This window comes from Epargyreus clarus, unplaced genomic scaffold, assembly GCF_041222505.1.
Source record: "Epargyreus clarus isolate Ecla_fem2 unplaced genomic scaffold, WU_Ecla_fem_2.2 ptg000023l, whole genome shotgun sequence".
Taxonomy (NCBI): Eukaryota; Metazoa; Arthropoda; class Insecta; order Lepidoptera; family Hesperiidae; genus Epargyreus; species Epargyreus clarus.
Window position 1 is genome coordinate 16,449,028 of NW_027332230.1, and position 27,369 is coordinate 16,476,396.

At 34.1% G+C, this 27,369-nt stretch overlaps 1 protein-coding gene across 2 annotated transcripts in view; it reads left to right on the forward strand.

Annotated features, from left to right (window-relative positions):
- Window positions 1-27,369, forward strand: part of LOC140751541 (protein O-mannosyl-transferase TMTC1) — a 180,703-nt gene that overhangs the window by 67,234 nt on the left and 86,100 nt on the right. The window lies entirely within an intron of this gene.

The following is a 27,369-nucleotide window of genomic DNA, read 5'->3' on the forward strand; positions in this document are numbered from 1 at the left end:
AATTTTGCTCTTTCTTTATTCCTGAGACTACGATTTAAATTAAGCTTTATCTTTGTACATTTGCAATCTACATATCTCTTTATAAACGAACACATTTGCGACTAAGATTAAAGATGAAAGCATTTCCAGAATAAATTAGAGCCTCGTTACCCTCTTCACCTTTACACAGAGTAATTTCAGTTAAAGACATCTTTCATAAAAGCTGCATATTCCGACATCAAACGAGATGTGATTTTTATTCATGTCTCCAGAGGACGACGCATAAAATCATCAAAATGAGATGCAAATATTTATCAGGATCCTAACTTCCTGTAATATGGCCCTGAGTAGATGTTAACCGACAAATGATGGATGGCGTGATCGAGTAAGAGAGTGCTCAATCACGTACGTATTTTTATATTGTTCGGGTTGTCCGACCCCGGAGCGACCCTCACAAATCATGTGATCCTGTTTTCTTGGTGTTAAACAAACGTTGACGTCGTTTTGGAACGATAATAGCTGAAGGAATGGGACCTCTTAGCTTGATAGATAGTGTCAGTGGATTAGAGATTGCGCTGTTGGAAACAGTTCGACATAACTCATCTTTTTCTCGCTTCTTTTCCAGTTATTTTCTCAAGGTCACGTTCATCGACGGATGTAGAAACAATTTATTAAGCTGTATTTCGCAGTTATTGTGGACGTTGAAATATTTTATTTTGTTCCCGGCGACAGTACTCAAAAAGTAGATTACCTCCATTTTATTTGGGTTTTAACTAATTGTTTTATAAGAGTACTTTAGTATGATTAAAGTCGGTTTACCCTTCGTCAATTATTGATAAATTTCGGTGTTTTCGTATATCCCTCATAAAATATGTTTTTAGAAACTTAAAGAGATTGTCTTAGCGTTATACATAGAGTAACACATGTTGATTCGGTAGAAACAAATAAATACCATAGTTGTGTCCCAAAATAATTATGTTAATAATACACTAGGATAGATAATGTTTTGAGATATATATAAAGTAAATATATTAGGATAATTAAATTTAATAATGGTAAAACGTATTTTATGTAGACAGAAACATTACAATAATTGTGGCAATTTGAATTTGAATTACGTTAAACGGGGTTGTTCTGATGTCCTAACTATAAGCTAAATGAAACTATTCTGCAACTAGACGCATAGCAAAAATGCAGGATACAAAATGGTTAAGATCGTTACGTGCAAATGTATCCAAAAAACTACGAACCAGACGCAAAAACTGTAACATATCATTTATATACCGTTTCAAACGCTAGAACACAATCATAAAGAAATCACTGGCGTACGAGTTTCAATATGACCCACTTTTTGCGGATTACAACTATCGAATTCGCTTTTGTATACCCCCTTGCTATGATCTGTAATATTAGACGGGAATGGAACATTTGGTTGGCGGAGCGAAATTTACAGATCAAAATTTTTGGTCTCTCGAATTTGTACTCTGTATTCTTATTGATAAAGGTGTGGAGTTCGGGTTTATGTGTAAGGCAATCTTGGTCCCATGTATTAAAGATTTTTTGCGTACTGCGAAAGGGAAATGGGACGTGTGATATGTAGATTCTGATATCTTTTTGTAGGTTGCAGATAATACGGGGTGCGGCGTTGTGAATAGAGCGAAAACCGATTTGTTATTTTTCCTTCCCGCATCAGTATGTCGAGGTTCATTTCGTATCCAATAATAATATTATAATGTAATGTCAATTCTGAATTGTTCTCTCGTTTCTGTTTTACTGGAAGTTTTCGTTGGTTACGAGTATTTCTCGTATGAAATAAAAATTTTGTTTCGTATTTGAAACAATTTTTTCTGTTTGTTGTGCTTTGTACGAAACCGTTTTTGAAGAAATTTAATTTAGAGATGGTTTAAGGCCCGAGGAAGGCTTCTGAGTGGCAAATTTCGTTGAATTACATAATATGATTGTTTATTAATTTCTTTGACCATGCCTTTATTTTAAAACTGTTTTTTGAGTTAGAAATTGACTTACTAATTTCCAAAATTACTTCTTGTATAGTGAAAATTATAAAAATCATTTCACAAAATATGGCTCTTATGTACTCTCATAGATAATAAAAAAATCACTGGTTTTCCAAATAGTATAATTTCAATTATTCAATTTCTAAAGGTATTTGATAATACAAAAAGAACCAGGAAGAAAACGCCATGAATATAAAGGAAGGTTGATGTTGATCTAAATTTAATAAAGCCCACAAAAGGAAAAGTCCCACCTGCATATGAGATCACCTTTGATCCGTTGGAGCCCAGAATTATATTATTTAAACCACAGGTTTAAATGTTCCAAAGAATTTTCATCTGCTAGATAATTAGTTCCATTTCCTTTGTATGTATTCAGTTGCACTAACCTATTAAAAGAGAATCAGGCATATTATATTTTCTTTGGTCTACACGTCTCTTTGAAGGAGCTGATGATAAAGAACCGCGCAAATGGAAGCCTTATGTGAATAGAAGGTAATTTTGAATGAGATTACGTATAAGAATGAAATTAACCTGTTCTATTGCAACCGGGGGCGAATCGTGACGAGAAAGTTTCTTGGTCATTTCAATATAGTTAAAGTGGAGTGGAGGATGATGACGAGTGTTGATGAAAATAAATTGTACAAATTAAACAATAACATTTAACTATGCCTTCACATTTCTATCATATACGTACACTTGTCGAAATCATAATTTAAAATAAAATAAGGCTATCGTGTTGCCATTTCACTAACACCTGGCGAGATTTTGTAGAGAATATAGAAATTTCATGGTATATATATTTTATAGTACATTTTGAATCCTATCCACGTACTATTTGGCAGGTAGACTCTTGACCACTACGAAGACGTATGATTATATAATATAAATATTAAATAAAGATATACTATATACCTACGATACTTCTACATTTACCCAAAACCGAGTTGGATTGCTAGTACGTATTATAGGTAAACTTGAGATAGGATAACTTGCATAAGCCGATGTTCGATAAGCGCCTTATGAAATTTAGAGTTGCTTAATTCCATGGTCCAGCTTTATCTCTAGATGACTATTAGAATTGATATTGTTGTGAATTTTACTGTTCCAAACAATTGATATTTTGTATCCAAAATTTAATCATTTGCTACGACGAAGTCAACGTCGAATCAATAGAAACAATTTACACTATTCGAAGTTGTGTCTTCAAGTTTAAGCAAGTCAATAAACTCAAATCATCACCTTGCCCAAGAGCTTGGAACGGTGCGCCATCCATCATCACATTCGCCTTTTAATTTCCAAGTGTGTTCCAGCTACTCATCACTGTGTCGTTTATCATGTTGGTTGGCGCGAGTTTCCGCCACCCATTGTCTTAGCGAATCTCTGTGACCTACTTGTTGGAACTCGTCTTGTTTTTGCGAGCCAAAGCGGTTAGTGGAGCTATTTACGCCCCTGTCGTCTTTATGTCGAAAACTTTACTTTTAATTGCATAGCTGGAGATGTCGTGAACTTATTGCTCCATGCAAAGTTGTGGAGTAGTTTTTGGCGTGATGATAGATGAATGGTCTTTGGAAAACTTGGATTTCGAGTCAAGTTGGTAACGATTCAATAGATTGGAAATTTCTTTGGCACTTAAATAAGGAAAATTGTTTGTCATTTCATATTGTAGTTTCTTTCTATTATTCGAGCAGCGTAAGCCAAGTAATATTTATCTATTACATTTAAGCTCATATAAGAATAAATTTTAAATAAATAATTTGCTTTATAAACGGTGCACGCAAAATAAAGTGAAGAAGCCTTAATGGTTTACGATGAGAATAGTCTTATTCCTAACACGACACAAATTTTGCTATGTAAGATAAACAACCGCTTCAAAATATTTTAATTCTTCATCCAAATGCAGTTCCAGAGCCAAATAATAAACCACGCTATATTAGTTAATGTTCCGTGAGTAACAAACGGGGCGATTTTCTCTTGCCATGCAAATTAGTGCGGAGCGGAAATCGCTGTGCGGTAATAAGTCCGCAACACGCGACCGTCTACATTAACATATGAGTGTGACGGCTCTGTTCGATTCTTACTAATTATTTATTTTTATATCGTTTTGACACATTTTCTTCAAAATAATTTATTTAGAAACAAATGGATAGGTCTAGAAAAAGCATGAAAATTTTCCGAAGACGACATATTGTGAAAACTATAATGTTCTTTAGCTACTCGGTCTGAGATTGCCGCTCCTGACGGAGCTGTTGACTGTCTTAAAAAATCGCGCGTGAATTAGCTCACTGTAACTCGTGTGTTACAGTGAGCTAATTCCTTAGATATCTTGATTAGATTTGTCATTATAACTATATACGAGTATATAGGATATTGAACAATAAAAGATTCGTTGCACGATGGTGCAATTTGAGACATTATATTAATAAACATGTTAACACGTAAATCATAATGTGTAACACAATACCATTGAAAATGATGATTGTATGAAACACGGTTTAAAAGTGCCTGAATATCCCAATTTTCGATGATTTAAAAAGCTTTAAAATGATTAATGAATAAGGTATACAAATAACAGTCTGCTCCGAATATATGGGCCGTGAATATAAATGCAATGGCTGATTACCGTAAATCATATTTATCGAAGCTCTTTCAAGTTAATGCACTCATTTTCGAATATTAACTGTACTTTGCACATGATTTAAAAACATCACTATCGTGTTGTTGCACGATGAAAGCATGAGCTACAAGCGATATTATTTTTGGTTAAAATATAAACAAATCAAAATCGAGCAAACAGCAAAACTATCTAGAAATATTTTATATTTCCATACGTGCTTGTTAAATATGAGCTGTGTTTTGCTGTATTGCATCGTAAATGTTGAATCGACTTCTAGGAATAAACTATAATATTTACTCGACCAGGGCAGATTTCATTTTAAAAATCTTTGCATTGTCAAAGATTTTTAAAATGAAATAAGATATTATGTTGTAGTGTGTGTAGGACTCATAGTTATATAAGTTAGGTTAAGCTCAGTATTAAGATAGTAACAATAAAGTCATCAAACAATTAAGACGCCTCTTCAATACCTAAGAGCCTGCTTAGACATTACATGGCGACCCTGCCAGTCCGGTGCGCGTGTGGCGCTGCCACGTTGCACGCGCACCGGGAGGCGTTCAAAATGAAGAATAAATAATAAGAAGAATTAAAAAACAAATTAAAATGAAGATCGAAGATGAAAAAGTAATCTATTATAGAAGAAGAAAAAAAACAAGAAGATGAGTAAAATTTGCACCGGAAATTAACGTTGAAGATCACAAAAAAAAAACGAAGATGAAGAAAGAAGAAATTCAGTATAAATAAGGAAGTTGAATAAAATAAAGTATGGAAGAAGATCACCCGCATCGTCATCGTGAGGAAAAATATTATGGAACTGAAAAATGTCGTCGAGCCCATCAATCGTCATAAAACAGTCATGGAAGAAAAGAGTGAAGTAATTACCAAAAGAAGACTATCTACATCATCAAAGGACACCGGACCAGAAATTTTACTGTGAACGGGGACCAGCCCTTCGGAGAACTCTTGGCGTAAGAAAACGGCACAAAAATCATCGTGACACGAAAAACAACTTAAAGGTTGCGTCATCATATACAACAGGTATAATATGAATCGTATAGTATAAACTAAATTAAAGTAATAAGTTCTCTAAGTCTGTACAAGTATTTAAATTAAATATAAAGTAAATTAATTTCCTGTTACTCGTATACGTAAATTGATTTGATTGTTATTTTTGTATCATTATTATACTTACAGTAATAGTATTAATGTCATTTGTTTAAAGTTAAATTGCGTGTTATTTTATTATTGAATCATATTTAGTAAATTTTGTTTTAGCAATTAAGGTAATGTTGAAATATAACGAGCAAACCAGGTAGCAATACTAGTCTTTTCGTTCTTTGTTCTATATCGCTGACTACCAAAAACGTGTTACGATTCATGTTACCCATCCTTTACGGGAATGGAATGTTCTTGGGTTCGGATTGCAATAATGATGCAATACCGACGCCGTTTCTAATTGCATTACATTCTTAGATATTTGATTCTAGCTTAAACTCATAGACTGTTATATGTTATTGATTGTTATTTTGTGTATGTAACGAGTACTTAGATAAATAGTAAAGATGATTATGATGATATTAAATATGATTTGAGACTAAAACAAAATGTTATGTTTGGAAACAAAGGAATGGATGAATGTTTACAAATGGATCGTTTGTATGGATTTTTTTTATGGATTTCTTCTGTAAATTAGTATTTTTGGTAATGATCGAGATTGATCCCTCGAAAATTAAGAAGATACCTAATATACTGATGAAATATATCGATTGTTAGTTAATGTTTATTGTTGGTTAAGGCAGAATATCTTCACGCTGCATGATCTGCAGTCATCTGCGTGCAAGAAGTAGATGGAAAGAAACTGAAAGATGAGTGTTAGGACTATAATGAGAATTGAGAAAAAAATATATATTGAGAAGTATGCCTTTTACATTTTCTTGATCATGTAGTTACGCGAGCCGTATACGTGAAAGAAATGGATCGAAAGGATATTTGAATGTTATAGAGAGAGTTTTAATTATTATAAAGAAACCGTTATCTTGATCATGATGTACGCGAGACGTCTTCGTGAAAGAAATGGAATTATGGAAGGATTATCATAAACTTAATGAAGTTATGTAACGAATAAGAAAGGAAGTGAAATATATGAAATGATCAATAATGTAATAAAGATATGAAGGGATTAATAATATAATAAGAAATATTAAGTAAAAATTATTATAAAAGGTAAAATGTTTGCCTAATTAATTAAATAAAAATATGTGTAATGTAGTACAAGGATTTTACCTACCTACAAATATGACTGATGCTTTGATTTGACTATAGGCCACATGGTTAATTCAAGCAAATGCATAAAGTAGGTATTTACTTTATATGATTATGTGATATGAATATGAATATATGAATGATATGTTCTTATACCTAATTATGAATATAAATGTTACTGGATATGACAAGTGTACACTTAAACTTGAATTTGACTTAAACTTAAATAATTTAATTTTATCTTGAATAAAACCGAACGGATATGACTTTAAACCGGATAAGACAATTGTAACGCGTTTAGAATAGGTATTTTTTAATTAATCTATAAACATAAAATATGAAACATAAGAAAGGCTTTTTTTCATGTATTTTTTTTATATTCAATTATTAGTAAACGTTAATTAATATTATACATAAGATTTTTATGTATATTCTTTTTATTTTTTTAAAGAGGCCTTAACGTGCATTACACCTACCAAATTTGTGGTAAAAATAAAATATTTATAAATAAAATTTTATTTAAAATAACCCCCGGAGGTGTAGTGTGTGTAGGACTCATAGTTATATAAGTTAGGTTAAGCTCAGTATTAAGATAGTAACAATAAAGTCATCAAACAATTAAGACGCCTCTTCAATACCTAAGAGCCTGCTTAGACATTACAATGTTGTATCGTGTACTCATACGATTTTTATTAAAGCCTTTATGTAACTTGCCTTCCAATGCGCTGACATTTTGCATACACGCTTAGTTAGGGTGACAATGATTAGTTAAGTGACGTTATAATAAATCAACAAAATGGCGAACGCACCAAAATGTCGGAAATTATTTTGTATATATTTGTATTATTACTTCCCCTAGGTATACATTTATCTAGCTTATTTCGTTTAACTCACCAATTGTTAGCTTATGCTACAACAAGTTCTTGTTCCAATAATGATCAAGCTGGAAGCAGATATCATTTCCCTGAAGCATCGTAAATTCTGATTATTTCATCAGCAATGATTCGGCCGAAATATTACATTATTGTTGGCCCATATCCCATGAGCTGCATAATTTTCCACTTGGTTTCTCTATTGTGTCAAATATACAAGTCTTTATACTACGTAACAATACCGGTATATTTTTTATGAGAAAGCAAAGGAGCATGCAGTCTTCCGCTGATATCCTGGTATGTCGATCCTTTTAGAAGAATCTGAGTCATTCGAAGATGAATGAGTCCTTTGTGGTTCGACTCCGATGCCACCGCCATACCTATTTCAGCTTAAAAAAACAATGATAAGCGCTGTTGTAATTTGGTTTCCAGGAAGGAAGGGAGACATACTTTCCTGAGGCGTTCCAACTTCATCCTCAGGCTAGCAATGCATACGTGGCGGGCTTCTGGGAGGAATCTCGTGTCCTACTTCAATATTAAATAAAAAAAGATTTACTTCTGACTCTTTCATATACTTACCTGACCTCAGTCAGACTCTTATCCTATTTGAAGTTGATTACATAATATGTCTTCATGGGAGGCGACCGGTAAACACTAAGGTGTCTACCGGTCCTTACCGGTGTTTAATCCACCTGATGGTAAGCCATCAGGTGGACTGCATGGCTACTTCAACGTACTAAAAAGTTGTCGTACATCTGGAAAATGGAAAATGAAATTGTAATATTTACTAACATTTAAATGAATTATCTTCGCGCTAGCACGAAATGTGTTCCAAATGACATAATTGTATATCAGACAATGTTTCTAACTTTAATTTAAAGCTGAAATTTCTGATGCATTTTAAGTATAGTACGTATATGAGAAAATCACTACAAATATTTGTGGTGGAATTTAAACTAAATACTGGTACTTTTTGTAGAGGAACACAGGTTGTACTACTTCCTATATATTTCGATTATATTTCGCAGCTTGAGCTCATCTACTCCAAAAAGATAATCCAAAAAGATTTCATTATCATCATCGTCCTCAAGCCACTACTGTCCCACTGCTGCTCAGAGAAAGAGAGTTTTGGGCCATCCATCGCTGTATTTGTACATATTTTATCAAATTACGCTTAATAGAGACTACGTTTAAAATCCACCTAGTATTTTCATTTGTATTTCTTAAGGAAATAGTACACAGCTTTTAAATCTCGGCGTTATTTATTAACTTGGGGCTTCACATATCCCGGGCAACCATTATTTAAGATTACGTCGACGTCTACACATTTATAGAAAGGTTTACCTGCAACCTAAGGATATACACGTTCTAGGAAAATGTTTAACTTTGAATTTAAATTTGCTTAAAAGCTACAATTTGTGTAATTGACAAATTAAGTGATAAACGAGAAAATTATCAACTGAAATATCTATTGTGATTGGTGCTTCAACTGGATACCTTCCCAAAGTTATAATAGTACTGAAATACTGAAAGTATTGAAACTCGAAATAATCGAGTTTTCCAAAACGAAAACAATAATTTTAAATCGTTTATACATAATTACTTCAGTTGTATTCAGTTGCAGTAATTAATTTTAAAGTAAATACATAGTGCAGTTCTAGAAATAAATTTAAAGTTTAATGTAGTCCTTAAAACATTTCCGTCCCTTGGCATAGATTAGTAAAGATTACTCACTCCTAACAAGAAAATGTACCCAGTTTTGAGAATTGAAACAGTTGCGTAAAAAATTTTTGCCACGTCTCCGTGCTAAAATGTCCCTAAAATATTTGAAATTATTATTATAAATTATTTAATTATCATGAAAATTACGCAGTATTAGTTATTTATTCGTAAATTTTCTCTAAAAATGTTTTTATTTGTCAAGAATTCAAAAAAAGAACTAACTATAATAAGCCATTTGCGGCTTCATTCAATTTCAAGGCAGCGAAGTATCTTTACTAATCTATGTCCCTTGGAGACGTGCTTAAAATTTATAATTTTTTGTGGTATTTTATATTATTTGGTGATGTTATTTTTTTACTTTGATTATGTAGCAAATATTTATAAATGACTATCCATCGACGACGAATTATATACCAGGATTAAAAATCCCTGCGTTACCTACATCCATTTCATTTTCTGTGTTCTACATTGAGTTTAATTTCACTGCAATCAAACGTACTCCTTATTAAAACGGTAAACTACGTAATCAGCCGAAGTGCTTCAAGTCGCGAGTACTTTCTATGTTCACGTTGCAGACCTACTGAAAGCGTGAGGATGCAAAAATGTTTCACGGTTTTAGCTGCATTCAGTTCCGCGAGCTTAGAGCCTCGTGGGTTAAACGGTGGTTAAACGTAAACATTCCCTTTGTTGGATTTTAGTGAGGCTGGGAATAAAATGTTTGGGTTTGTGTAATAAAGAGAAAGGCATGCTATGTAATGATTGTAAGTTATAGAGGTTTGTGATCATGCATGTAGCTGCAACTATTTTTATGTTCCACTGCTTCATGCGAGTATTTTTTTTTAAATGGAGGAAGTCTAAAGTATTCCTTATCACATTAGTTTGAGGTTAATAGAAGGTTGTATCACCTTTATTTATGCATCAGCTCTATATATAGCAGGATTGTTGCTAAGTACTATTACGGAAATTTTAACAAACTTAATTATTAGGATTGCCAACAATTGATTCAAACAATAAAAAGTTTGTTTCAAACATGGAAAAAATCGACTACAGTTCGACCGCCAGTGTTTTTTGGCGAGTTATTTACACTGCAATCGCACATACTCCTTATTAAAGAGGTAAAATACGTAATCAGCCGAAGTGCTTCAAGTCGCGAGTACTTTCTATGTTCATGTTGCAGACTTACTGAAAGCGTGAGGATGCAAAAATGTTTCACGGTTTTAGCTGCATTCAGTTCCGCGAGCTTAGAGCCTCGTGGGTTAAATGGTGGTTAAACGTAAACATTCCCTTTGTTGGATTTTAGTGAGGCTGAGAATAAAATGTTACCGTGTAACAAAGAGATAGACATGAAGTTTACGCGATGTTAAGTAATATTAGCTACAGAGTTTTGTGATCTTATTGTAGCTGCAACTAATTTATGTTCCACTGCCATAGATTAGTAAAGATTACTCACTCCTAACAAGAAAATGTACCCAGTTTTGAGAATTGAAATGGTTGCGTAAAAAAGTTTTGCCACGTCTCCGTGCTAAAATGTCCCTAAAATATTTGAAATAATTATTTATTTATTACGTAAATTACGTAATTATTACGAAAATTAGTTATTTATTCATAAATCTTCTCTAAAAATAATTTTATTTGTCAAGGATTCAAAAAAAGAACTTACTAAAATAAGCTGTTTGTGGCTTCATTCAATTTCAAGGCGGCGAAGTATCTTTACTAATCTATGTCCACTGCTTGGTGCGGTGGTATGGTAGTGATTTAAAAATTAGCAAAACCATTGTTTATCATATTGATTTGAGACGAATCGGAGGAAGAAACGGTGTCGCCGTAGACAATGACTGTCAGGTCAATTTACACTTAACACCAAACCCTCATCAATGTGTATTATGTACTATATTGTGTATTGTCTATGTATCTGAAAGTAGCTATGGTTTAATTTAAGGAAGTCATTAGATATCACATGAATCTACTGAATTTCGGTAAAATTTGGGGTCACAGTGCAGGGAATGGACCGCAAAATGCCTTGCCGGCGTCTCCCCGCAACTTGAAATGGATTCTGACCTCAGGATTTAATTCAGTTTTAGGTAATTGTAGGTTTGTGTCCCATATAGCCTTATTTCTAGCGAAACCTGAATACGGACTTAATTTCTTAATGTAAATGAACGTAAGCTTTAAGCTGGGTTGGGAAAGATTGTGTTAGAAATTGCGGAGTTAAGGAAAATTATTTTATTTTGCTATTGAAACATAAGTAAACTAGGAAGATCCCTTTCTTTATGAATGTCGTCCGCTCCATTAGCGATACTCACGGCACAGTAAACTTAGACAAGCGCTGTTGTGTTCTGGTTTGAAGAATCCTATCCAAATTCTTATATCTCAATTCTTCGGGGTAGTAATGCATCTGTGGCTGATCTCAGGTAGAGATTTAATTTTACCTGGAGTTGATCACAGATGTCTATGAGTGGTAATGATCACTTACCATTAAGTGGTCTGCATGCTCGTATGCTATCCATACAATAAAGAAATGGGCCCTCCACACGTGAACAAAAAAGGTTCTACCATTTTTAATAACACTTTATTTGTACTGAGATATTTCATTCATCGTTATAGGTATACGAAATAAAATATAATGAAAGTACATGTAATGAAACATACTGTGAGTTTTCAGGAACAAGCAACACGTTGCTATCCGTTTATGAGATTTTTATGAGCATTCTTCATACCCTGCCTTGGCATTCTAGTATGCAATAATGGGATGTCATGATTACATGTCAACGTAGCATTTTAGTGTCGTACCCTTTACTCCTTAGTTATTCTTATGTGAATATTATATGGCGCTTTGTCTTAAAATGTTGCTTGAGTTTTGTATGAGGTGATCACGTGATTACTATATTCATAAGTATGGATTTAAATGCTAGAGTTTGAAATTTTAATACCTTATTGCAAACCAGCATTATTATATAAAAATTGCCATCTGGTTTGAAGGGTGTAAGTGAGAAAAACTTAGTCCTCCGGTACCCTATGTTTGAGGACTCCCTCGAAAAGGATTTAATCCTGTTTGGGGTTGACTACAGATGGTTATGAGTAGTAGTGGCCACTTACCTTGGTTAGTTGGTAAAAAATATAGTCATCTAGAAATCCTTTTATTTTTTATTTAAAAAGGTACCAACGTAGAAATAAATCGGAACCTGGACTATGTCGCATTATGTCGAAAAATCTCAAACACTTTCAATAACTTATAGGTACGAATATAAACGAAATTCCTTAATGTAAATCAATGTACATATATCCGTCTCTTTTCCACACGTTTCCTTCCTACACTTACTCGTATATGTAGCTACATGTTAGCTCAAACCGTCAGCAATGAAACAGTGTTTGAGTTTGAATTAATTCCCTCCGTAGTTTTCATGTTTGCCTAGTACTTTGACTAATGGTCGCGTTCCGTTTAACGATGTATAACCTAAGCTTCTGTAGATCAAATTTGTTGATTAAGTACGTTTTGATATATGAAGTTATTGTTATACTAATATTTTGTTATATTAAAATCAATAGTTTAATGTTAAGTTACGACAGGCGGTATAAGACGTAAAACAGTACTGAAGTTGATAGCTATCACCATTGCTTATATACTATGGGGAAGGCGCAATAATCGTGCTAGCTGCAGATATGCTCATAAATCTACTATTGATCAACATACTGAAGATGGTAGAACCCTCTGTATTTCGATTCCGTGTTACTATCCTCACACCTATTTCTGCTTAACAACAGCAGTGTCGAGCATTGTTGTGTTGCGCTTAGAAGGGTATGGTAAGGGAGGCATACTTATCTGAAGCGTTCTGACTGAGTTCACGGGGATACCGACGGCTTTGTAGACGACCTTAGGTAGGACTCTAAGTTTAGTAGTGACCATCAGGTGGACTGCATATGAGGTCAACAATGACAAGAAAGTATCTTATTATCTTAACAAACGGTGAAGGTAGACCATACCGTCCATACGTCTTCTACTTCCTTATACAGGAGTGGCAATCATTCGCCTTTAACACATCACTCGAGCTGGAGTCTTCTTTCAGAATAAGAAGTTTTAAAACTTCTTCTCCAACGAAACACCTTGTGAAGTGGCGGCGGTTGTATTGACATTCAAAAAGAGCTGTGTAAAGAACCTATTTTATTTTAAACCTAAAATTGATTTGTTTGATTTTAAAACTGAGTTTAGACTGACGCTGAGGTAACCATTTCCTTCACACCAATACTAGTTATAACCTAACATCGGACTATTTTTTCAAAAATCTTTTTTTAGCTTTTTTTTTTGGTTTTCGAATTTCGAACGCTGTGAACTGGAAACGAAACGGTCACAAAATCAATTTCCGTCGTCGGTCGACGTGTTGACGAGTTATTGCATGCAGTTTTTGATAAATATTTGCAAAAGATATCCATCAACGTCCTCCATAGCTGTTCACTTACGATATATAATGCATGTATCGGTCATATTTTTATTACTTACAGGGAACCAGGAACAGGGAAGGGAGTTGAAAGTCGGTCTTAACAGAAACTCTGTAAGGTTCAAATCCAATGAGTTTTCAGTTGTGTACGTAATACATTGATTAATATTTTCTATCACTTGCTCTAGCGCTCAAGGAGGAGCGCTTCTCTCCAGGAAACCCGCATGACATTGGTTTTACTATTTAATAATAGTTTATTTAAATGCTCAAAAAATATTTTGTGCCACATGTGAATACTTAAAAATACTATTTTTTCTTACAACAACTAACGCCATCTCGAGATACTAGTATTACATTATGTATTCAATTTACATTATAACAAGAGATACTTGGCCGTACGCCTATATAAAGATTATTTCTATTTCCACCTAATAAAAATTCTTGAGCAAACTCGGGGAAAACAAGATTATTAATTTAATAAAATATAATTACTGATATCCTCATAAAATACACGAACCGGAAGAATTCGCGGTGAAAAAGTTCGCCAATACACGAGAGTAATATGTCGCATTAATTAAAAATGTTGTTCGTTTGTAAAAGTGCCCCGTCACGTGATTGGTGCTCGAGGGTGGTGGGGGGTTGATTAATTTGTTTAATTAAAATGGGGGTCGATATCGGGATGCGTACCCCATATAGCGGTAGGTACCTATTATTTTTTTTCCGTACGCTTCGCTTGAACTGCCAATCCAATTAATTATGGGCTATTGTACTTAGATGTACGGTTTTTGGAGCCTCGTTCGACATGTTTCGAATTCTATTTTACGTGTGGATTTTGGGGAAATAATTTTACTTTTCACACATCGTATATTTGCTCTACATAAATACATGAGATGGTGCTTTCTAAATCACGTTATCGAAGTTTTCTCAATATTTGGTATTATATACAATTTACGAACTGAGACTATTGTAGCATGGGCGCTCTCCGGAGGTCATCACCTAGACCAGCGGGAGATCTCCCTTTGTCAAACTCATATTAGCAGTTACAGTAGGTTATATTAAAACATTTATTTTTATATGATAGAAGAAAACACAAATAGACTACTAGAAATAGACAAACACGGCTTTCGTTGTTCTGTTTCTTGGTTTCTAATACCATCCTCATTAACCATCGTAAATTTATCTAGAGATATTCACAGACATACATAAAAAGGGTTGAAACTAATAGATGCCAATGATTACGGTAGATCATAATGTCTTGCCATACGTGGTTAATAATAAATAATAATTACAATATTTTTTTGTTCACGAAATACATAGTAGCACACATATGATAAAAAAAGAAACAAAACAAAAACATCAACATTAAAAAAATCTTATAAACTAGAACACATATATTTGGAAGGTACTGCGCTGCGACATAAGTAATAAACCGTGAAACGGACTATCCTCAGCGATTGCCATGGAAGTCACTTCAGTTTCATGAAAAAATGGAAATAATCTTCCCCTCGTAAAATTAGCCCAGAAGTAAGCGTAAGCCAAGAAACTGTTATACAATGTACAAGTATCGAGTAGTATATAATTAACAAAGTTTCGTTACATCTACCCCCGGCCATTATTCACCGTGCTTATAATACGTGTCTAGAAGTTTCTTGGTTTCAACAAAATTATGTATTCATAGTAAAAAGTTTATTATCTTCAGATATCAGGACGAGACAAGTTTCTGACTTCGTTAATTATAATTTAAATAAATAAATGTATTAAAGCAAGTAATTTGTGAATGTAAGTCAGTCGACGAAACTGAAATAAAATGAATTATATTTACGAGTACATTGTGTAGGCCTACAGAGAGAGTATTATTATTTTTTATGCCATAATTTCTTACATGAAATTTGTAAAAGAAATATTTTTTACATTATCCTAGTTAGCAAAGGGCGATGTATTCAAGTCAATGCAATAATTCGAAAAGAAAAAGTACGCGAATTATATCAAGAGGGATATATTTTTATTGAAAAAAAAAATACGTTTGTTACGCGTTGAAAATTCAAAAAGAAACATTTCATTTTGAAAACGGACCTGTGTCCATTTCCCGATTCTTTACGACCTGGCCGTAATGGCGGATCATTTGTCTCATTTTTAAACACGATCCGGAGTTCCGTATGCAATTAATCTCTGTATATATCATTCTGTTTGCAAATCAGAACAAGATGGCGAACTGGGACTGATTAAAACACTTTTAAGTTTAGAAGCAGATCGTTCGTCAGGTAAACAGGTGGATAATTAATTTAAATTTCGACTCTGGGTTCGGAGTTATGGGGGTCTTTGTATATTATGGCAGTCATGGCACTTACACAGGTAATTGTATTGTAGGACTATGAGTAAGAAATGAGCATTGCTGCAACAAATAACATCGATGCTTTAATAAACAACGACAGATTGATGAGACATTCACGCGAGGCTTTCTAACTTAAGCTTCAACGGTTTGGTTGAGGCTTGCCAAAAAAGATACTTGATCTAGCTTGGTACACAAGTAAAATTTACTTAAATCATCATTATCATCATCATCAACACATTACTGTCCCACTTCGGGTTCTCCTATCAGTATGAGAACTTACTTATACACTTACTGAATTCTACCTAACTCGTAAAATTTTCGTTGTTACAATGTATTACAATGTGTTGTCTAAAACAATAACATAGACAATAACTCAAATATCGGCACAATATTGATTATGATTCCAGCCCGTAGCAGCGCGGAGTATCTATTCTATTCCAGGAATCTACGTAATCATAACAAAGCTTACTCTATCCCTAGATTAGAAATACTCCGGCCAGGGTTTGCGGTCACACATTCCTCATCCCCCTGCCCTTGTTTGATCGATAACGTAAAATTAAACATAAAGTTAATAGTGAAATGAATTTAATTAGCGATTATTAACTTGGTATATTGGAACAATTGCTGTACGTAATTTTATCTTTAAGTGATGTATGTAAGTGGTGGTAACGTATGTGTGACTGTTGGTCTAAACCTAATTTGCGATTAATTATGAAGGAACAACTGAGTCCTCAGGAGTAACCACGCATTCGTGCTCGATTTCGTGTAGAAGAAGAATACTATGTGATCATAGGTGTAAGTACCGACATGCACATAAAGGTTCATGTGCAAGTCTCTTTGGTACGAGTACTTAAGTAAGAAAATATATTCATGACTGATAAAATATTTCACTTGATTTCATTTTAGAAACAATTATTAATTTTATTTATTTTGTTGTTATATATTTTTGTCCTATACTAAGGAAACTTCCAAAATTTTAATTGTATAAAAAGTGTCGATACGCCCAAAATTTCCCTTACACCCTTAGAAGCCTCAAATTATTGTAAAGGCAAAACGACTTATTTGTCTTGGCTTATTTTTTAATCTAGGTCCGTCCTACAACGAGGGTTGTGGCTTTGTTTTAAATTTACCCTTAACTGACTTTTGTGTATTTACACATCAATGAACTTGGGTAAAGTTTTTAGATATTCTACTGACAGTTTGTACCAAAATAATCCTGGGCTTATGTGGTATATATACGAGTACATATTTAATTTTCATAGCAAGTCTATAATATATTAAGTGCTGAATATAAATATGAATATAAAATCTATTGGAGGTAATAGAATCCTTTGTGTTTCGACACCGAAGGTATCATCGATATTCCTATTTCTGCCTAATAAAAGCAGGGTATAAGTATATGTTTATAATAGTAACGCATCTGTTGCCAATCTCAGATAGGAACTTAATTTTATTTGGGATTGATTACAGTGCAGATGTCCATGTGTGGCAGTAGACACTTAGTCTTTGTCCTTAGCCTTTGTCCCTGTAGTTCCGGGACCAGAATACGGCTAGGGTATGCTCTGCCTGTCGAAAGAGGCGACTTAAAGGGGCTTTCGGGGTTGCAGGAGGCAAGAGTGAGAGTTCGAACCACCCGGCCAGCGACCCCGGCTGGGCGGCAGTATGTATGGTCGCATACTGGCGTGTACACTAGACGGTGTGGCGAGCGGCATGCTCACCTGGGCGGAGCACGATGGGGCAACGCGCTAAGAGGACTCCGGTTGCGTTTCTCTGGAGATCCCAGAGTCCTTTACGCAGCGCCGAGGATGGCCACCGGGGGGGTTTTAGTGTGGTAAGAATCCCACATAACTCTGTGTCCCTCGGCACCGGGTACTTTTCGAAGGTTTCCTCCTCGAAAACAAAACAAAAGACACTTAACCTTAGGTAGTCTGCTTGCTCGCTTGCTACTTCAATATAAAAAAAAAAAGATACCGGCTGAATTGATAACCACCTCCTTTTTGAACTCGGTTAAAAATGTAAATATATTGACATCTAATAGTACATGCTCTTTTTCACAAGTTCGCATTTCCAAATTTATTTATAACGAGGTGCCTCTCGCATGTAGTGTACGGCTCTTACATTTTTACCTGGGAACCCTTCCTGTGAGGTAAAATGCAGCTTATGTCACTGCTCCTGCCTCTCCTAACATGCTCTCGAAATTGAAATATTCTGAAAATTGTAGTAATTTTGACATCACAAACATTTATTTTTAGGCTTACAAAATTATATCTACATAAATAGATTTTGATGTTGTGTAGTATTAATAAACGAGATATTAGCGAGAGTGTATAAAACCTAAAGTGAGTTATAAATTGAATTAAGGTATTTTAACCGACTTTAGAGGTAAATGTTTTTCAAGGGTATGTATGTCGAAGGATTAGATATTCCTACCTGAGGTCGGCCACAGATGCGGCGCAACCCCTGAGGACTAAGCTGGAACGCCTCGGAAAAGTCTGTCTCCCTTAACACACCCTTCAAACCGGAACACAGCAGCGCCTAACACTGCTGTTATTAGGTGGAAATAGATGTGGTGGTGGTGCCGTCGGAGTCGAACCACAAAGGGTTCTACCACCTTCAACATTTTACAACTAAGCTAAAGGTGGAACTCACATTTATTTTAACTTTTTTGAGGCATTCCAGCTTAGTCTTCAGGGGTAGCGCTGCATCTATGGCCTTCCACAGGTAGGATTTTTGTCTTATCTAGGGTTATTTCCACATGTTCATGGGCGGTAGTATCAACCATTACGCGGATTGTTAGCTCGTCGGCTACCGTCAAAAAATATATTTCATAAGTTTTGGACGAGGTAAAGTGAAAGACAATAAATCCATAAATATATTCTTAACTACTATGACAATTTGATTACTATTCTTTCAATCTATTTCATCGTTATTTTTACTATAGTGTAGTACCTACCGTAGTAGTAAATAGTAGCTTGTACATAATTCATTTCGCTTTTTAAACGTATCCCTCGACACCGCATAAATTATTTGATCTTATTCCATATGACAAGAGGCAGATGGTCAGGACTCTGGCACTAGCTGGGTCCGCCAACTTCTCTCCTTCTAGAAGGTGGAGGTCTAGCGAACCGATAACGGCTACCAAAGCTATCCCTCCCTTCTAGCCCACAATCTTCTTGTCCCGGCTGTGCCTCAGCTCACCACCAAAACCTGCCGAAGCTGCCACTACGGCTACCAGTGACTACACATATCGAAAAAAATATTTATAGACTAGAGACATCGATTACATAATATGAGCTCTATCATACGTACATTATTATTATATGCGACTCTACATTCAGGCGGCAGTCAGCGCGGCTCAGCGTCAAACCTTTACGGCTTAACTGACATTACAGGTGACGTTTTTCATGTGAAAATTTGGGAAAATGTATCAAAAATTATTAAATAAAGTAACGAAAATGTAGAGCTTAAATAGAGTCGTCAAACCCATTACTGTCTCATTGAATCAAAATGCGAATTCGTAGACTTCATACACTTTTGAGAACTATTTTTAAATAATTCTCAGGTGCGTAGGTTTCCTCACTACGTTCTCCTTCCCCGTTATAGCAAGTTTGAGATTATCCCACTCCTGAAACTAATAGAATAAAACAATTTCTTGATCCAATTTACAACTTTTATTATTCCCGCGCAAAATACAACTCTAACGACAAGAGCGTTCTTTTATTTTTTATGTTAACTCATACAATTGTACCAGCCAGTACTAATTAAATGGGCACTTATTATTATAAAAATAACACATCATAAAAATAACACAAAATAATTAATTAAAATAATACTATATTTGAATATATTTCTAACACAAGTAATAATACATTTCTAACACTCACATAACTTTAAAAATTCAGAAGTGCGTGAATAGAATTTGAACCTCGGGCCCGCTTATTAAGAGGCCAGTGCAACCACTAGGCTATCAGTACTTAAATATAGTAGACAAGTACAAGTACCTTAAGGGCAGAGGTAGTCCGACCTTCGGGAATGTAGGCTGAGTTATGTACGCTATCCCGGAGTCCCGTACCCCGTTGCCCGGTTAGCTTGGGTTGTTCATTTAATATGTATATTACGTCGTGGGAAGTAACTTTAATAGTCCCAGGACGGTAATGTTAGTAAACCTAATGTAATTTACTTAATAATTGGATGCGTTGGAATGTATGATACATTGTCGGTTTTTACTGAACACATGACTGCATATCTGTGAATTATTCAACTTGCAAATCAAAGACTAAATATATTCCATTACAAAAATAACTAGTCACGTCTTGTAAAGTAGATTACTTTGGCATAATTTGAAGTAAAGGAGATGTTTCATTTTCGGCCATCTCATGTACACTATATCTAAAAAACACGAATAATTTGTATAATTGAAGAAAAATACACATATATTTTGATAACCTAAAGTATAACCTGTTTAAAAATATTTAAAATAAGCATTCCTCATTGAAATATTAAATATGGCGGGATACTGTCAATGTCAAGTTTCAAAACTGTCGATGTCGGACAAGGAACCTATGTGTTAGAGGTGCGCATTATATATCACTGAAGTGAAAAGAGAGATATATATCTTTTCAACTCAGTGATATATATCACTCTTTTAGCTCAGTAACTCACTTTAGCTCAGTAGCTCTGTAAAGATATAAGCGACATTTTATATCAGTATATCAGAGAATCAGATCAAAATGTTTTGACAACATTTTTGATTCCTATAATTAATACAAAACTGGCAAGAAATTATATATAAATTTCACAGCCAACACTATTTGTATATCCCTATTTTCATATTCTTAGCAAAGCAAAAAGATTTTAATAAGTGTTTAAGACGTAATGCATTTGACTCGAATCAGACTCTCTCAGTCAGTGGCTCATTTGACTCATAACTCACTCGCGAGCGAGTATAAAACTGTTGAGTTGAAGAAGATCTTATATCCGGAATCGTATGGACCTATGAACTCAACCATGTGACGCGGATATAAAGATATAATTCAAATTCGTCGGAGTTGATGAGTGATTAGCTCTTTGGTGAAGATATATATCTTTTATATCACTCACTCGCGAGCTACTCAAGTCTACTATGTGTATCCCACACATAGGTCACTATACTCTTTGGATGTCGGTAATTCTGTATTTCGCTGTTTTTGTCGTAAAGTTATTGTTACCTCAGTACTTTACAACCTGGCTTTTGTTTTGTGTATCCCGTCATTATTTCTGAATTTAATGAATTATTTATAATAATTACAACAAAACTACTAGTATCTGGTTTTATAGATGTAAGTGACATGTCAAATTGAAAAAGAAGAAGTTGTCAATTTGATATGTGTAAAAGTTGATATATACATATTATATAATAGTGGACTCCAATGTAAACGTTGAATAAATATGTACTGGTGAGAAGATTCGATTTCAATCCTGAATATGTTTCTGCTCTGTGCTGCTTACGATTTTGGACTGATTCTACCTTACTTGTTTACCCAGCTTATGTTTTATGGACTCTTGTAATTTCGTGCGATCGCTGTGGATTGTGTTGACAAGGATTCAATATCATCAGGTAATAAAATATACATCAGTTAGTTGTATTAATCGTGAAATAATCGTTAATAATTTTAAACTAGGGAAGCTAATCTTTTTACATTCCTCTTTTTTTAGATAATTACAATAGCAAGACAAGGACATTCTTGGGACGATGAAATAATCAGTTATTATTGCAACTGCATCGCTGGGCAACGAACCGTACTCGTAGGTAGTTGCGCTCACATTATGATCATTGTTTGATGTTTGGGCTGAGCTCGTCACAGGATATTACAGAACCTGCTACATGATTTGATGAAAATATTGATAAGGGAAGATATTGAAAATGAATAAATAATGTATCTAAGTGAAGAATAAATAAAATATTATCGAAATGTGTAGTTAAAGTTGTTTTATTTACACACTTAAATGTTTTAACTAAAATAAATTGGTATAGAAGTACTTATTTTGGTATGTTTGTTTTAACCCTATACTTGGCAGAGAATTTTATCCTAAAAAAATATACTTTTGCTACTTCCCTGCGTTAATTGGGTTATAAGGATATTAGGAAAAATAAAATAAAAAATCTCTGAATTTCAGTTTTCAGAATATAGTATGTGTCTTTAAGTGCACACTGCCAGATTCACGAGAAAAAAAATATGTGTCTTTAAATGCACACCGCCAAGTACTCACTAAACTAAGAAATAATTAAAAAATATAAAAAATATCATACATTTTGAAAATACTAAAGATAAAAGTCTCGGAAGTTATGACATGTCAACAAGTTTTGAGATATTTTAGTTGAGTTGAGAGATTAGAAGACCTCCTCCCAAAAAAACACAGTTCCCACATAAAGCAACTCGAAACTTTTTGAGTGGCAATAATTTTTGTTTACCGCTGTTCCCATGACGAAATAGCAACCAGGAATTACAAACGAAGATGTCCAGGATCTGTGAGGACAATACTAACAATGGCCTATCACATTTGTACGCTATAAAGCGACCTGTCTGTTTAGACCTGCATCCATGTTTCCGTTAGAATGTTGTATTAAATTTGAGCATATGATTGGACTTTATTCCACTTGTTTGAAGGATGTGGTAAGAAGATATACTTTTCTGAGGCATTCCAGCTTAGTCTTCAGGGCTAGTGGCGCATCTATAGCCGACCTCAAGTGGGAATTTGGTTTTATCTGGGATTGATATTGCAGATGTTCTGGAATCATCATTATTGGAGATGTTTACATTTTTGACAGAAGACGCTATTGATTGGACAGGACTTGAGTTCAGGGACGTCTTTATGAGACCTAGACATCTGGAATTCATCTTTCTAGGGATTTGCTGGATTCTACATCCGATTTAATTACGCAAATTAGACACCAAAGCTAGAATTTTTCGGCCTCCAGTCATCTGAAAAAAATATTGCAAGCTAAGGACTGGGAATTTAGTGGAAACGGGGAAATATTAATTTCAGTCATGAATTATAAAAAAAAAACTCTTTCTGAACCTTGTTTACCCTACCCCTACCTTGGGTGCAGAACCTTAGTATATAGTAGCAAAGTTGGCAGTGTGCATTTAAAGACACAATATTGACAAACAGTAATATTGTATGTCGTTGGCAGTGTGCATTTTAATGCACACATAACAAAAGTCATGAATTACTATATATTCAAAACATTATATCTCAAAAAAATATCACCAAAATATTGCATAAAGCTTGCAGAAAGTAAGATTATATAAATTTCGTACATATAACTTAATTTCATTCAGATAAAATAAGATTCTTAGAGAGCGTTGCGCAGGCGCTGAATGACGGCTCGCTATTTTGTTTACCATTTACAATGTGTGAACGAGACAGATATTGATTTCATTTTCTGACATAAAGAAACGTTTGCTAATTCGCTTTCAGTTATTATTAGTAAGATTCGATGTCGCATTATCCGAAAAAAAAAATCTGATTCTAATGTGCATTTAAGTGCACAATGTCAAGTATAGGGTTAAGTCAAGATTTATGAAAGTAAATATAATTAATGTTTATCAAATATAGGTATTGTTTCTCAATACATACAATACAATATTTATATATCTACGCCCAATCGCGTAAAAAATATATTAAAAAGTATATAATGTATATAGTAAGTTAAAATAGAATGACAGATGACATTATTACGGTAATCACTACCGCCATGATGTTTTTCCACTGTTGTGTTGCAAGTTTAAGTGATAATTATTGTTTTTTAACAATGAAACGAACATGATTCGAAGAAAATGAACCACTACGAATTGTTCTTTGCATGTTTTCTTAGTTTTTAGTATAGTGTACAAAAGGTGGCCGGGAGCCCATACATTTTGAAACATCTCCTTTCCCATGAAAACCGATGAAGGGATTAATTTTAATATTTCATTTGAACAGAAAATTTGGTATTTATATATTTTAACATAGCAGATATTTTAATAAAGGCTAGAAAGTAGACACTCAAAAGCAATTATAATAAACACATCTATACGTATAAAAAAAATGCTATGTGTTCGAAATACTCGATGTAGTCGATGGATCAACTCGGACCTTTTACAATATTGCATTTCTATCAATGAGTATTGTTATAATATAATTTGTATCTCGAAATTATTGCGGGAACTTTTCCGGGATTTTTATTCACTTCCCTAATTATTATTATGAAACTGATTTAAAATGAAGCTAGTATAAATATAATGATGAATTACACTTACTTTAATAAATACTAAATAAACAAAAGGTACTAAGGGTTTGTGGAAGGGAGATTCTTTTAGTGAATGTACTCAAGATTATGAACCCCTTGTGGTTTTGACCCTTTGCCCTAACCCTTGTCCTTCTCCCGTGGTTACTATTCATGTCTACTTAGTTTATTATTCTGAACTGGAAGGTGAAGTTTAGAAAAATCATTGCAATTGTTACTTATAAGTAGTAATGTTATATTAAGAGGTTTATATGTATGATAAATATAAAGCACATATATATTTTTTTTATAATTTACAAGTAACATTACTTAATAAACAGTGTCTGCGGAGTTCAGCGTAGGCGTAAATTTATCTCTGGGGAAGTAGGAACGTTTTACTACTAGCTTTTATTGATAAGTAAGATGTAGAGATGTAGTAAGGGTACTTAATTATACATAAACAAAAAAAATATTTTTATTCTAATTCTTTATGGTCTAAATGCGGTGGCTCCGTCATTCCGCCTATTTTTCCTCCATAGCAGTAGTAAACAGTACATGTTATGATTACTACTTTGGAAAAATTCTAGTCAACCATCTTAGTGCTGGGGGTTAAAAAACTATCTCTTAAAACAATATTATTTTAATCATCCTTTTAATTTTTTTGCAGGAAATTTAACTTTTTAGGCATAATATGACCATTTCAGTTGGTTTTATACAATGGATAAGCGAAAAATTAATAAGGGTTTAAGTTTGTCCAACTGTGTATGACGGAATATTTTACTGTTTTAAGGAAGAAATAAAACTTTCCTGAACTATGAGGGTTTTTAAAAGATGGTGGTAGGCCCCCTGAAGGGAGACAAAGCATGCTTTTATCTCAAATGCGATTATCGTATTAAGAGTTAATTTCCACTATGACAAAAATATCTATTAACGGCATTGAGCACTTACAATACGAACGATTTCATAAAATATCAGGCGTCCTTTCAAACCTCAACAGGTACCTAATTACCGAATAAAACGAACCTTCACATCGAAATTGCCTAAAACCAACTCCATTACACGAACACCCGCGCCCAATCTTCCAGAATAACCAAATATTAACATGTAACAAATCCCAGAGCCGAAATACTTGTAAAGGGTGAAATCCATTTAATCCCTTCAAATAGAGCATGAAAATTTCAACAGAACGGATTAATGGGGCCTGACCTAATCATTATTTAGGATACTGCTCCATGTTTTATCCTGATTATGAAAGCGTATTAAAATTGGGATAAAGCAGTGGATCGTATTGGCAAATTAATCCAGAGAGTCACTCATTATTCCCGGTTTATGCATGTTGCACACCGCGATAGTGTAGGCGATAGGCGATGTGAAACGTTGCACATGAAATCTATAGATATTATTAAATTTGAAAATCTATTTTGGCGTTCGGTGTTCGAACGAGGAAATTGAACAACGTTGCACGCACCCAAAAAGGTACAAGTATATATTTTTTTTGTCATTTGAAGGTTTGTATGTATTATTCTAATTCAAGTATACAATAAAAGTGTTTTATACAAAAGGTGTACGAATAATTAATGCCATGGATAATTAAGACATAGGATTATCTTGGTAGTTATTATTTTAAAAGATAGTGGGTATGTCGGGTTGTTTGTTAATCACATAGCTTATGATCATATGACTTTTTGGTAGTGTATTGTACCTATATGACGGTTGATTTTTTATTCCATTATTTTTTTTATTACTTACATTATAAATATTTAATTTTCCTTGAGATAAATAAATCGTGGATATTCGCTGGTTTTGTGTGCAGCTAAGATAATACTGCACTTCAATCCGCAACGTTGAGCACGGGTTCTCCCCTCAACTGCAGGCGACCTGAAGTACACTCCACCCCGTCGCTCCAATACGGGTTGGTAAGAAGGTACGGGTTAATGGCTAACTCATGTCGGGTGTTTTAACCTACCTACAGAGCCTTTGGTAAACTTTGGTTGAAGGACTCCTATATATAGTAATAAGAATCTTGATCGATACTTAACTTGCCTAAGTTTTTTTATGATGTCAGTCTAACTGATGATAGGTGCCTACCCCCACCCATGGACATCTGTAACAAATCCCCGATAAGATTAGATTCCTACCTGAGGTTGCCAACAGATGCTTAGCTACCCCTGAGGACTAAGTTGGATCACCTTGGAGAAGTTTGTCTCTTACCACAAATTTCAACTCAAATAACAGGAGCGCTTAACACTGCTGATATTTAACCGAAATAGGTGGTGACGGTGATGCCACTGTTTAAACAGGTTCATAGTTCAAAACGTAGCTAAAAACATCTATATAGGAATACGGAATTACGGAATATTAAGATTTTAATAGAATTATAAATACGATCAGAAATATCTAAAATATTCTATGTACTTTGTTCACCTTGACTAAGCACTTTGTTATCGATATAATTTGATAATTTTCGGTATCGATATTATATATTGTTTCTCTACCGATTAATCAAATTTTCATTTTGAATTTGGCTGACATTGATCCATTATAACGGTAAGGAGCAAGTCACGGCGATAAATTACTAGTAACCGAAAGAATATAATTGAAACAAAATCCACACAAAACAGCGTGAAATGAAGAGTAAAATCGGGTATTTTCCATAAAATCGTAGGAATATTACTTGCGTATTTTCTTGGGAATATATAATTCTGGTTTTAATACTTATTCTGTACATCTGGGGAATAACTGCTTTATTATATGTTAAATCCCTTTATGTTTTTTTGCCGTTTTTGTCTTTGTGTATTTGTGTACGGATCAAAGAAAGACAATAGAAAAAGATCGCAAGATAACATATCTACGTTTTCAGCGGCGACCAATCCCCAGCAATGGGATAATAGT